We start from the raw sequence: 12,758 nt of genomic DNA, 5'->3' as shown, positions 1-12,758 counted from the left end.
GCGATCAGCACGACAGAGGCATCGAATCTAGCATTTCGTTTCGCCCGAAAAGGTTCCCGATTTGCGACAAAACCATCCCTCCTAGGTTCCACCAAAAACCACATATAGCCAACTATATGCAAAAACCATTAAACCCCTTTTTCTCGAAATCCGTGCATCCAAATCCAATTCCGTCAGTGCCATTGGGTCCAGGATAGTCGAGCGGTTGAAAACGAGCTATTGGAAGGCTATATTCGGAGTCCGATACGCGTCGAAAGTCCACTCTACTCCGCAGCCTCTCCGAAAAACCGGAGTTACTATTCACTTAAGTCAAACTTCCGGGTCGCGTAACTTCTCCGTTTTAACTCGTTTTCGCCCGAAACTTGACGAGTGCTTATGTAATTAAATTACACACATAAACATCATCAACAGAAAGTTTAGTTGCACTGTCGAAAATCTCAGTCCTTACAATGGTTTCTAAGGATGCTTTTGGAACATATTATTTCTAGTCTACCAGATATGTTGCATTAATTAACAAGCACTGATTTTGCTTATTTTGGATTTCTATAACAATTTTTTTTTTCCAAATTTCCAAATTTATTGGCCCTAAACCCTAAACCCAAATTTGTAAATGCATTTTGATTTTTTCAAATTCTCTTTGGCCTAATTCATTTATAGAATTAGATTATAGAAACACATTTTTAGGACACTGTGTAAGTGTCCTATTTATGCCAAAAGTTTAAAAAAAATCTACTATGGCCTAAATATAAAACCTAATGCAAATAAAAATAAAAGGTTACTCTACTCACCCCACCCCACCCCACCCCACCCAGGCCATTCGGCCCGATTACAAACAGAAAAAGAAAAAAAAAAAGAAAAATCGATCACCATCTCCCCTTTTCCCCTCACTTAATCTACTAAAATGCTAGACGAAGAGCCCCTTGCTCTCTTCCTCCTTCGTTGCCGCAGCCGCAGCCTACGAGGTAGGGTTCCGGCGGTTACTAAATGCTCAAATAAGTGTTTGTAAATTAGCAAATTCTTTTTAGCTTATACCGACACTTTTAAACTGTCACTATATACCTAGCGACCTACATATAGTGTCGGTAATTTAACCAGCAGCATTTTTTTTTTATCTGTACCGACATTTAAAAGTGTCGCTATTTACCGTTTTTATTGTAGTGTTATACTTTGTAAAATCTTGTCCAAATTAACTATTTATCTGTTCTCAAGTGCTGAACTTCCCGTGTCAAGGCTGCTTGATTTGATATTAAAGTCATGTTTAGTGTGCTAGTTTAATCTATCTAGTTTCTTAGTAGGTAAAGAATTTATCTAAGTTATGGATTATTTTAAATCGATTATTCAAACTTCAAAAATTTTGGTTTTACTGTCCAGTTTTTTAATTTGTCTGATTTGAGTCAGTCAATGGTACTTTAACTTCAAAATTTAAACTAATTATTTTAATAAATTTAAAGATTGGATAGAAAAATTAAAAAATTTTGAGAGATTGATAGTCAACTCAAAATAATCCACACTGTACGTACTTTACTTCTTTTTTTTTGAGATAGGTAGCACGCTACCCGCTTCATTTATTTTCATTTAGAAATAAACTTAGCTGAAAATGTGAATCAACTAGGATTCGAACTTAGGTCTAGGGTACTTTACTTTTGTTGATGCCAAAATTGAAATTAACATGCCGACCTAACCCACGTATGAGCCAATAAGGACACGTGGTATACCAGGTGTAACATATCAAAAACCCGAAAACGAGGAATCGAACTTAACCCGAATTGGGTTAAGGTGTCGAGAGAAATGGATGGGCAAGTTTTATTTTGCATTCCAACAAGTTTGGAAGGGCAAAAATGAGTTAAAGAGGTATTAGAATGAGTTTGGCATCGAACGGCGCAAAGTAGAGTCGAAACGATGCAAAACAGCATTCTGGAGCATTGTGTACCGGTATGCCATGATGGCTGTACCGGTACAGCAAGCAACCCGAGCCGAGTATGCTCTCGGGTTTGCCTCTGCGCAGGTCGTGTACCGGTGATACCAAACCGTGTACCGGTACGCGAAGCCTCTGTCAGCAGGGAGCGAACTGCAGCAGGTTAGAAAGGTGGAGAGTCTAGTTGCTATTGTTGCAACATGTGTTATACCCATCCCTTCTCCCCTTCACAACAGACCCACACACACACCTCTCTCGTATTTTCTCTCTTTTCTCTCTCTAGAACTCTAGGGTTTGGTGGAGAAGGTGGAGAAGAAGCTTGAAGAGGTGGTTTTGGAGGCTTGAGAGGATCTTGTGGCTCTCCAACAAGGTGGACTTGGGTGAGCTCGTGGCAAAGGTGAGTTCTTTTGCTCATAGAACTTTAGGGTTTGGTTTTAAACCTTTGGGTTTTGACCTTTTAGCTAGAATAGAAATCTCTAATGGCTATAGAACACATGGAAACAAGATGTTACCACGTGCTCTCATAGTAGAAACTCTAGGGTTGGGTTTTGTGCCCTAGAATGGAGTTGAGAGGTATAGAAAATAAGTAAAATGAGTTTCTAAACTTTGAACAAGCTCTCTTTTGCTTGTTCTAGGGATCAAAACCTAGGGTTTAGCAATAGGTTTGGTTAGAGCATCCCAAAGAGAGGTTTTGCCCAAGTTGGATTTTGATCTATTTTGATCATGTAGAAACCTAATTGAGGGTATTTTAAACGCGTTGGAACGCTGGGTTCGACAATCCGACGAGTGTACACAAAGTTATTGACAAAAACGTCATTTTCCGTACAGATAGCCGCAGCACGCGGACTAGGGCTTCAAAAATTTCAAAAAATTCATCGTAGCATCCCTACAACCGTCTAAGGTGGGTGGTGCATTCCAAGGACCTCGAAAATCCTTTTATGTCTAAAGTGTCATATTTGAGCATGTACATATACATTGAGCATATCGCATAGTAGGGTTACTCATGAGTTTTTATTGCACTTTGTTGGTTCAAATGCATGTGGAATATCGTATGATAATGGAAAATTTATAAACCCTATGTATGCATGTTGAAGAACAAGAACCTAGTGGACTTAGAAAATAATTGTGACATTGGACACGACCATAGTGAGTAGCATTGACGAGTTTTGAACACTTAGAAAATAAGTGTGGCATCAATGACAAAGAACAAGAACAAGTAGTGTACATGACACAAGTAGAGGCTAGAGAATGCAAGTAAATTGGGTTAGTGACATTATGACATATACACCTTAGAGTTAAGGGTCATATGAATATGGTTTTCCTTGAAGTCAAGGAATGGATTGAACTTGGAATCCTTAAAGTTAAGGATTGATCGTACTCACCTAATAGTCCTTGCTCGAGGGCGGTAGCTCTCCCTCGGGCGATGTGCTCCGGAGTTGTCATCACTGGGTTGTAGCGGAATTCTCCCAAGAGGACGGTCCTGTCGGGTCGTAGCGGAATTCTCCCCGATAGTAGAGATTTGGGTCGGTGAGTTTGTGAGGGCGAAACCTACGGGCTAGCCACGAGATTGGGTTATGGAATTAATAACTTGCATTCATCATGAGCATTCTATCGAGCATAGCTTTACTTATCGTTCAGGCATATTAGCTGCATCTGTTAGTTAGTTATTATCTATTCTTTCTTCTATTATGCCTTATTAGACCTAGTGGGATAGTCGGCATGGTTGGTTGCCGAACCCACTGGGAACTTTGTTGTAATTCTCACCCCACTATTTCCACAGAGCCGGGACCGAGCGAGCCGGCAGACTATCGCGGTAAGGGCATCGCGCCCTAGGTAGAGACCGCCCAAGATGTCTTATTTTCATAGTTGCATACCCCTTATTATCATCTTTTCTATTTTGATGATGTTAGTATTGTGATCATGTTAAAGGAATGATGTAGAAGACTTTATTTATGTTAAATGGACAAGGATCATATTTTGGAGAACTTGTGATGTCTAAAAGAAATGATGTAAAGTTGTATTAAAGTTGAATGTATGTATGTGATTTAAATTTAATCAAATACTTGTATGATGTTTACTAGATTCTTTCACTACTGGCTGTTGCTTGCCCTCGTGCAAGCCATTATGTGTGCTTCCGTTTTGTGCAAAATTCATACTCTATTTGTACAGGGTGTTGAGCCTTGGGCGTACAGGGGAGACTCTGTCCGTTCTGCGTCTGTTTGACGCCCTCTAACCGGCCAAATAGGATCGCATTCGTGGCGTGACACCAGGAGTCGACAATAAGGCACCTGAAGGTTTTAAGCGGAAACGGTTGAGAAGTGGGGCGTAACTTCCACGATGGGCTGTAACTTCCGTGAGAAGTGGGCATAACTTCCACGATCATGATTACAACCACTCACCCCACTACTTTCAACCAACCAATAATGTGGGTTGATATTACTATAAATAGTAATTTCGAAGCCTGCAATAGGGGTCTTTCACCCCCCTGAACGAGAAGACCACCTTTATTTTCTTTGCAATTTTATCGCTTTTTTAGAAGCGGTCAACATGTAATCTTTTTTACCCGCATTTACTGCTTTTCTAGGAGTAGTTTTTAAATTAAATCTCTAGAGTCTGTATGCCCCACGGGCACACTCTGTTGCAAACTAGATTTTCAGAGTCTGTATGCCCTTCGGGCAAACTCTGTTTTATTAATATATATAAAAGCATTCGGCTCTTTCAGCCGACCAATCACTGTGTATTCCATATATTCGGCTTATCAGCCGACCAAAAACTCTGTGCATTTTATTCGGCTCATCTAGCCGAACCAATTCTACAGTAAAGGTTTTCGAACTCGGCTGATTCGATCACTCATCAGCCGAATCGCTTGATCCAGTTGAAGGGCGCAAACTTCGAGGGTTACTAATCGTAGCCATTTCGCTTCCCAACGTGCTTCCCGAGGAAGATCTTTGATTGGGTCAAAGAGGACGGAATTCGGCTCCTAACAACTTCTTAGTTTCTTATTTGTTGGAAGAGGTAAACAATAAACAAACCATGCATTTTATTAGTTTTGATGAGGAAAGTTCAATTTGTCCCCTTCTTATTTATCATCATGTATTTATTTAGCTATCCTGTGGTTTAAAATATTTTAGGTTAGTGTCTTGCGGTTTTCTTCTTTATATTCCTGTAAGGATTAGCCGTTAATTAAGTGGGTTATACTAAAATCCTATAATTTACAAACCATAGGATTATAAATGATACACACGATGGTATGTAAAATGCTGCATTTTAGTAGCCTGCAATGTATTGACTTAGCCACTCTATAATTTGTAAAATATATCATGTTATTATGCTATTTGGCAACAGATTATTATGGTGGGATCGAGACAAGCATAAAATTATCGAATAAAAATGAAAATTTTCAACAAGAGAATGGCATGGAGAAGTGAAAATATGCTAAATCACGGGGTGATAATTGAAGTTTGCCATTTTCATGCACAAAGTGTCACAATCCATTTGACAAAGATAACTACTCTTTACATATAATTTTAGGAATAAGCTAACTATATCTTTGACATTTTAGTAAGATCTAGTCACGTTCTTTGTACTATTAGGGCCGAAAGAAAAGTATGGCTTATCTCAGTCACTTACTGACGTGGATCGAGTAATATATATGGTTGGTTGCATTAAATTCAACTATTAATTAGGAAGTGCAATCATAATAAACTCCCAAAATAAACTCCAAAAATTCTATTTAATTTGTTGTTGTTGAATCCACGTACTACAGTTGTACCTACATTTCGAACTCGTATCCTGTTGGACCAATCCGGCGCGGACAGTTGGCACGCCGAGTTCATATCCATATTCAGGATTCGAAATGTTGGACCGAGAGCACGGAAAAAATGCGCTAAGAGATATGAGCCGCGTTTGTTCAAAAACGTGGCAACCGCAAGCGGTTATGAGCGGTTCCAAACGGCGGTTCCAATCGGCCGAACGTGGTCCTCCAAATCCGGAGAAGATGGCCGATCGTGCAATAACAACAAATGAATGCAAAGGCAAATCTATAAATAGGCCTGCAGTACCCTGAAAACAGGTCTTCGCCCCTGCGCACAAAAGACCACCTTTATTTTCTTGCATCTTTCTTTCCTGCATTTATCGCNTGGACCAATCGGAAAATCGCAGGTCGCAAACCCACCTCAAATATGCGAGCCTTGTCCTCATCATCTCAAACTACAAAAGGAACGCAGTGCAGTAATCGGGAGAACTCTCGCTCGTACTCTGCCACTGTCCTGTCCCCCTGCCTCAGGTTTCTCAGATCCCTTTCCATCTGTCTCTTGACACTCTGAGGAAAGTAAGTAGTCAACAGTAAGTTCTTGAACCTCGCCCAGGTGATAGCGGACAAATCAGTACGAGGATCCTCACGGATATCTACCCACCACCTGTAAGCCTCGCCATCAAGGTGGTGTGTCGCAAACCAAACTCGGTACCGCTCCTCAACAAAAGTGTCATAAAATAGCTTCTCCATGTGCATTAACTATTTCTCGACCACCCAATGATCCGCCTTCTCCCCATCAAAGATACGAGGGTTGCAGCGACGGAATTCATTCAGTCGTTCCATCATCCGCTCTCGCTCCTCAACCCCCACCATCTCGGGTAACACTGTCCCAGCTGCTGCTACAGGTACTGGTGGTGGTACTACTGTCTCCTGTCGGGTCTCTGCCCTCGGAGCTACTGGGGGTGTGTCCAGTACAGGTGACTATGCTCTCACTGTGGTGCCCCTCTCTGGTGCTATAGGTACAGAATCTGGGAGTACAGAAGCTGGAATCCTCTGTCAGTCGTCTGTCGCAGTAACAGATCCTCTAACCTCTTCATCCTGTCCTCCTGCCGACGCACGGCATCCATCTGCTGTCGTGCTGCTGCAGCCCGCTGAGTAACCAAATCCGTCAACATCGCAAGCTGATCCTGTAACTCATGGATCGCACTAGCTCCCGAAGTAACAGAAGTCCCCACTTCCTCTGCATCCGCCGCCTCAGCTGCCCCGGCGGCTTGCGAACGAGTCAACGGCATCTTAAGCTGCAGCACAAAAACAAACATAGGTCAATAAACCCTATACTATCGAATCCTCATTGAGGATAGAAACCAACTAATCAAGCGAAAGTAATGAAATGTAACGCGTACTAACTTCCGATGTCACGTTGTCGGCCGCCAACGTGACCCTCTGCAAAGTTAGTACTTGCACATCCCGATCAAACTCCTACTATTCGGAGTTTATAAGTACCCAATCAAAGTACTTTCGCTAACAACAACCTCGACTAGACATCGTCTCTCACGAGCCTATCCTTATAGTCCAACCAGCCTAAGGTTTGCTAGGTCTACGAAGACTCAACCCTAGGCTCTGATACCACTATAATCTGTCACGCCCGGGTACCAGCGGAAGCATATCCGGTACGTGTACAGACCCGCCATACACCTGCAGTATATAAGGCGTCTACGAAGAAAGCAAGTCGATAGGAAGTGAAACAACGAAAGTCCTGTCCTGATATCAGAGCAATGTACAAGTCTGTATACTAACAGTAAAATAACAAAGGAAACTACAATCCCAAAATCTCGGCTAAAGGGCAAGTATCACAACAGAAACATCTGGATCAACAGTAAATATACATCACGGGTATACAAAAATAGGTACAATGGTGGTCACTCTATACAATGGACATCACCCTCGGCCGTAGCCCGAGTAACAAGGTGATCGACTAGCACGCTCCTAGTAGTGCCTAGCTAGGCGCGACTCCCTTGCCACGATCCCTAGCCTCTCCTGTAGATAGCTCTGTAAAAACAACCACCAAAAAGGGCGTGAGAACTATAAACAATAGTTCCCAGTGGGTAAGCCGCCAGCCTCGGCGAATTACACCACTAGGCTCATGATGTACTAATTGAAAGCAAAAACAATAATTGCATGGTTTATAAGCATGATGCTAACAAGTAATAAGCATGTAATCAACATGTAATGGCATTCTACAGTAATGAATCATTTGCATAATAGGGATATGGCAATTTCTGTAATCATGAACATAGACATGAATATAAGCACGAACATGAAAGTGACTACTGTACACTTTAATTCATAAGCATTCATTACTGTCCTTTTTCATTGAGTACTATCCTTTCATTCACAGGGACCTACCCAAGGTAGTCCAGCTTGCGCCGCGCCTAATGGCCCCGTGGTAGTATACACTCCCCACGGCAATCCACTTCGGCACCCAATCCCGCACGGGCGAGCAACTGTCGCGTAGGCCAACTCCGGAGTGCCAGCTTGTAGGGAGCGACCCTCACAAGCGTGTGCGAATGAGCACGATGGCAAGCAAGCATATCCACAGTCCAACATGTCTCAGCTATCACAATTAGCTCACAATATTCTTGCTCTCGATCCTTTGATCGGAATTTCAATATAGCCAATATTAATAACGACTAGTATCCACTAGATAACAAACATGTAAGAGTAATGCTAGTTCATATATGGCATTAGAGTCTTTCTACTATCATGGCACTATCAACATAGTCATAAGCATGTCATAGTTCTCTACTTTAGAGTCAAAAGGATGTCATTGTTCTCTACCTTATAAGTGCATTCTACACTTGTTCATAAGTCATTCAACTGAATTGAATACGAATATAAATACTTTCATGTAAAAGTGTTCTCTACTTTATAGAGACTTCATTTCGAATATGTTCAACATTATGATAACGAACGTCGAGCCCTTATCAATCACATAAGCACACAATAAGACCATTTCTATAATACATATAGAACATAGAGGAGTTTCACTTGCTCTGGTTAGGTCCGACCCACCTAGTACTAGGCTCCAATTATCCACAAGAAGTCCCACAACGGCTCAACGAAGCCCCAATGCTGCTGAAAAACAAACGTCAAGATCGGATTAAATCTACGGCCGAAATGTCCGATTTCGGCTCAATTCACATCTCGTATCAAGTAATAACATAAATCGTTGTTTTGGTTCACTTTAGTACCTCCAATTAAGTCTCTAAAGGCTTCCCAAAGCCAACCAAGGATGACCCAAAGGTCGGTCGAACTCCCACTGCGATCAACACAAACACGACATCAAAATCATCATATATAGCAAATATAGTCGGAATTATGCGATTTCAGTTTCTAGCTGCAATTCCAGCTTACCCTTAGTTGGAGTACCTTCCAAACTAGCCTCCCTGGTCCCCAAATCAACCCCAAGGAGCTCGCGAACCTGCTGCGAAAGAACAAGTCCAACTACATCAAGTTGTGGCAATAGTTCGCGTTTAATTCCAAATTTGTTTCATATTGAACTAGTTGTCTCAATTAAGCCCCAAAGTAGCTTATCCCTGGTCTAAGGACCTTAATTCATAGCTAAATAATCCAATTTTAATTGCTGAAATCTCAAATTAAAGCAACTAGAAGCAATAACTCAAAAGCAACACATAAAAGTCTACTCGAACGTCGCTAATGGAGAAAATCGAGTCGATTACCTTCTCGAGCTTCCAACCAGCACCCTACTGGTTCAGGACAGCAAAGAGTCTTCCAAAACACTCTCTCACACGCCCACGGAGGCTCCACAACGCTCGCGACCAGCGAAGAACACGCGATACGACGGAAACGAGCGAAATCGGCGAATTCGAAGTAGAGAGAGAAAAACCCTAAAGAGAGAGAGAGAAGAAGGTGAAAGAACCCTTTGCTGAGCTCTAGCACACTCCACTGAAGTCCCAGAGTCGTGCTGGGATCAAATAGGTAGGTATCAAATGTGAAATTACGAAACTAACCTTGCTGCCACGAATCTGCCAGCTTGTACCGGTACAAGGTGATGGCTGTACCGGTACAGCAAGCAGAAAAAGGCTGATTTTTGCCAGTTCAATGCAATTTCTCACTTTTAGCATTCAAATCATCCTCAAACTTATCCAAAAACTTGTTCTAATCTTTTAGAACATGTAGGAGTGATCCACGCACCATTCCATATACTCGAACTCCGCAATTTGCAAAAGTTCAGTGTATTACAGTGCTAGAGTGGATTCGGCTGCTGCCAATTCTTCTTTCAGAGTGGAAATCCTTTTTTGCAGAGCCGATTCTTGATCAGCCAACTCCCTATCTTCTTGATGCACTTCAACCATTGGAGATGCTATGTCAGGGATATTTTTCTTAGAATGATCAACGCGATGAAAATGTTGATCTAAAGTTACAAGTTCGGCGCCTAAAGATTGCTGCCGAGCCAAAAAAGATGAAAGTTGGAGTGATAAGGTTGATACAAAATACTTGATACCAGGGGAAACATCTGATCGATCGGCTAAATCGAGTAAAAGGGCGTATAGCCGATCAGATTGCTCTGGATTTTGAGCCAAACTCGGAATTCCGGTGCCAAATATTTTAAGACATTCATCGAACTTGTTCTGGGTGTCCGATGAAATGGTCACAGTCGAAGAATCATCCCCCTCATTGGAGCTAGGGCTTGAAATCAAAAAAGAATGAAGAATTGTAGATAAAGGATCATCAGGAGTAGGGGAAGAAACTCCCTGGGTCGAACGGGGAGAAATAGTGACTTTGTCTTCAGAGGTTCGCTCGAGAGGTATGTCTTTTCGTTCATCCTCTATAGTTGATGTTGGCGCAGGAATGAAAAGAGGTGGCGAAACCTCACTTGGCAACGGCGCCGCGCTCGCCGTTTTGATAGACCTTTTCTTCTTTTCCATCCCTCTCTTTTTCTCAAGTCGGAACTCAACATAAGTTGCATTCCATCTAGTCATCTTCAAAATTAGCAAAGGGCTCGATCAGGAAAAGAGTGTAGTAAAAAGAAAACATAAATAAGTAAGAATGTTGTTTTGGATGGCTAATTATCGCTTACTCCAACATAATTGTTGATGACGAGAATATGGGGGATTCCATGTGCCAAGACGGTGTGATAGTTCTGCATTGAATGTCCCGCCAAAGGAAGTTCGGCTCTGTCTTTAGCTGGGTTTCCAGCCAGAAGGGTACTTCGCCTTGTTGAAATTCTTTGCCACTATATGCCTTTTTGAGGACGGCGGAGTACACTACAACTTCGTCGTTTGTGCCTGAGTTGGGACAGATGAAACGAACAGACTATGAAAATGAAACAAACAATAATAAGAATAAGAAAAAGCAACGATGAATTAAGATGATAATGGTAGGAATGATATTTACAGAGGAAGGAGGCGAGGACTAGCACTCTTCGACTTTCTTCAGAGTACAGATGTTCAGACAGACTAGATACGACCATGGTCTTGCCGGAAAGGGGACTGCGAGTAAGAAGCAGATAAGTAAAATAAAGAATGAAGAGTAATATTAAATAAAAAAACCAAGGGATGAGAGTTTGTAATGTGCAGCGAAACAACGGAGAAAGGTTCTCTCGGAAAAAGAATCACATTAGCATTGAAGCGAAACTCCATATATTCGGGTATAAATTCGTTAAAATAGTGCAATTGAAAATCGCCGGAGAAGATTTCATGAGTGAAATCGATCGCGTCGCCGTTACTTTGGTAAGCGGTGCGAGAGATCGACAGTAATTTGCCGTAAAAATTCTGCCAGGAGAAGAAATTGCTTGGTAAAATTCAATTGACTATGACAAACTTGCGGGGTGAACCGAATGCTTGGCTAACACATTCGATAGCGGTTTAGGCCAACGTAAATCCGAGGGTCCAAAAAAAGAATAAGCAAACATCAAAATGTCACTGCAACGAGGAAGCACATTCACACTTGGAAAGATTCTTCTGCCAAAACAAGCGAGTGGCAGTGAGCAGTCAGCAAAGAGACCAAAAAACAAGAATAGGACGAATTCATAAAAAAAGAGAATAAGTAAAAAATCAAAGGATGAACGAGTCAATGGTGGCTATGGCAAACCAACGAGAACTCGTAGGATCAAAATGGCAAGCTGAATCTATGTAGAGTATTCGTACATATACAATTTCGAAAAATAATTGCAAAAATATTGCATAAAAAGAAGACTAAGTCAGCCATGAGTAATGTTACACCAGCCTTCAGAGTACGTTTAAACGATCAAAATTCTCTATAGACAAAGAAAGAAATATGGCCCAAGGCATTATCAGCGTACTAAACAACGCGTTGGAAAAAATCTTGAATTAATTTTCTGCGACGGAGTACTGAAAAGAATTAGGCACAGCTCAATATAGTAGGAACGCTGTGTCTCTTTTTCTTACCGGAGTAGAAGTCAAATGTAAATTTTAAAAATTATAATAGTGCATAATCATTAGATCAATGTGGCTAAATCAACACACATCAGGATTGAGGCCATGGAAGAGTGACGCCATGGGCTAAACTACATACGGAGTACATCGAAAGTTCGAGTGAGAGGCCCCTTCTGAAAAGAAAAAATGTGAGGCAGGGACAAAAACAGAAGAGCTGAGGGATATGGAAGTTTGAGTCAGCACGGGAGGTCTTAAATAATTTGATGCTCGAAAATTTCGATTCATTTCCAAATCACCGCATAACAATTCGATACGAGCCAGCCAAAGACAAATAACTCATTAAGTACTCGCGAAAGTCATAAGACTCTTCCTCGGTCAGATCGAGGGTACCAAAGAATTCATGAAATAGTAATAGCCATAACGGAAGATCCTCACAAAAGGAATTCTCAGGATTGATCTGGGTAAAAAAGCCAAAATGAGCGAGTATTTGGTCCGATAGGTGAACGATATGTTTTGACAAAGTAATCAGCGAGGACGAGTAGTATGGTGAAAGAAAGCCCATTGGTTGGAGCTAAAAATATATGAAAAGAAATGTAAAAGACAAAGATAGTAAGAAGAGGAAAAGATAGGAAGAGACAAAAAGAACTAGAAAAGAAAGAATCCCCGTCAA

The 12,758-nt window shown here is 41.5% G+C and overlaps 1 long non-coding RNA gene across 2 annotated transcripts; it reads right to left on the bottom strand.

Moving 5' to 3' along the window:
- Nucleotides 6,728–8,988, bottom strand: LOC109716668. Of its 2 annotated transcripts, none has more exons than XR_002218005.1 (3): nt 8,921–8,988; nt 8,742–8,801; nt 6,728–6,967 (listed from the first exon to the last, which is right to left on the bottom strand). It is a non-coding gene; the product is annotated as an uncharacterized LOC109716668 (long non-coding RNA). The 2 variants fall into 2 exon arrangements; XR_002218004.1 differs by having other exon boundaries at nt 8,742–8,804; nt 8,921–8,987.

This window comes from Ananas comosus, linkage group 10 (assembly GCF_001540865.1).
Source record: "Ananas comosus cultivar F153 linkage group 10, ASM154086v1, whole genome shotgun sequence".
Taxonomy (NCBI): Eukaryota; Viridiplantae; Streptophyta; class Magnoliopsida; order Poales; family Bromeliaceae; genus Ananas; species Ananas comosus.
The sequence above is the reverse complement of the archived record's forward strand: the minus strand, read 5'-3'. Positions and strand labels throughout refer to the sequence as shown.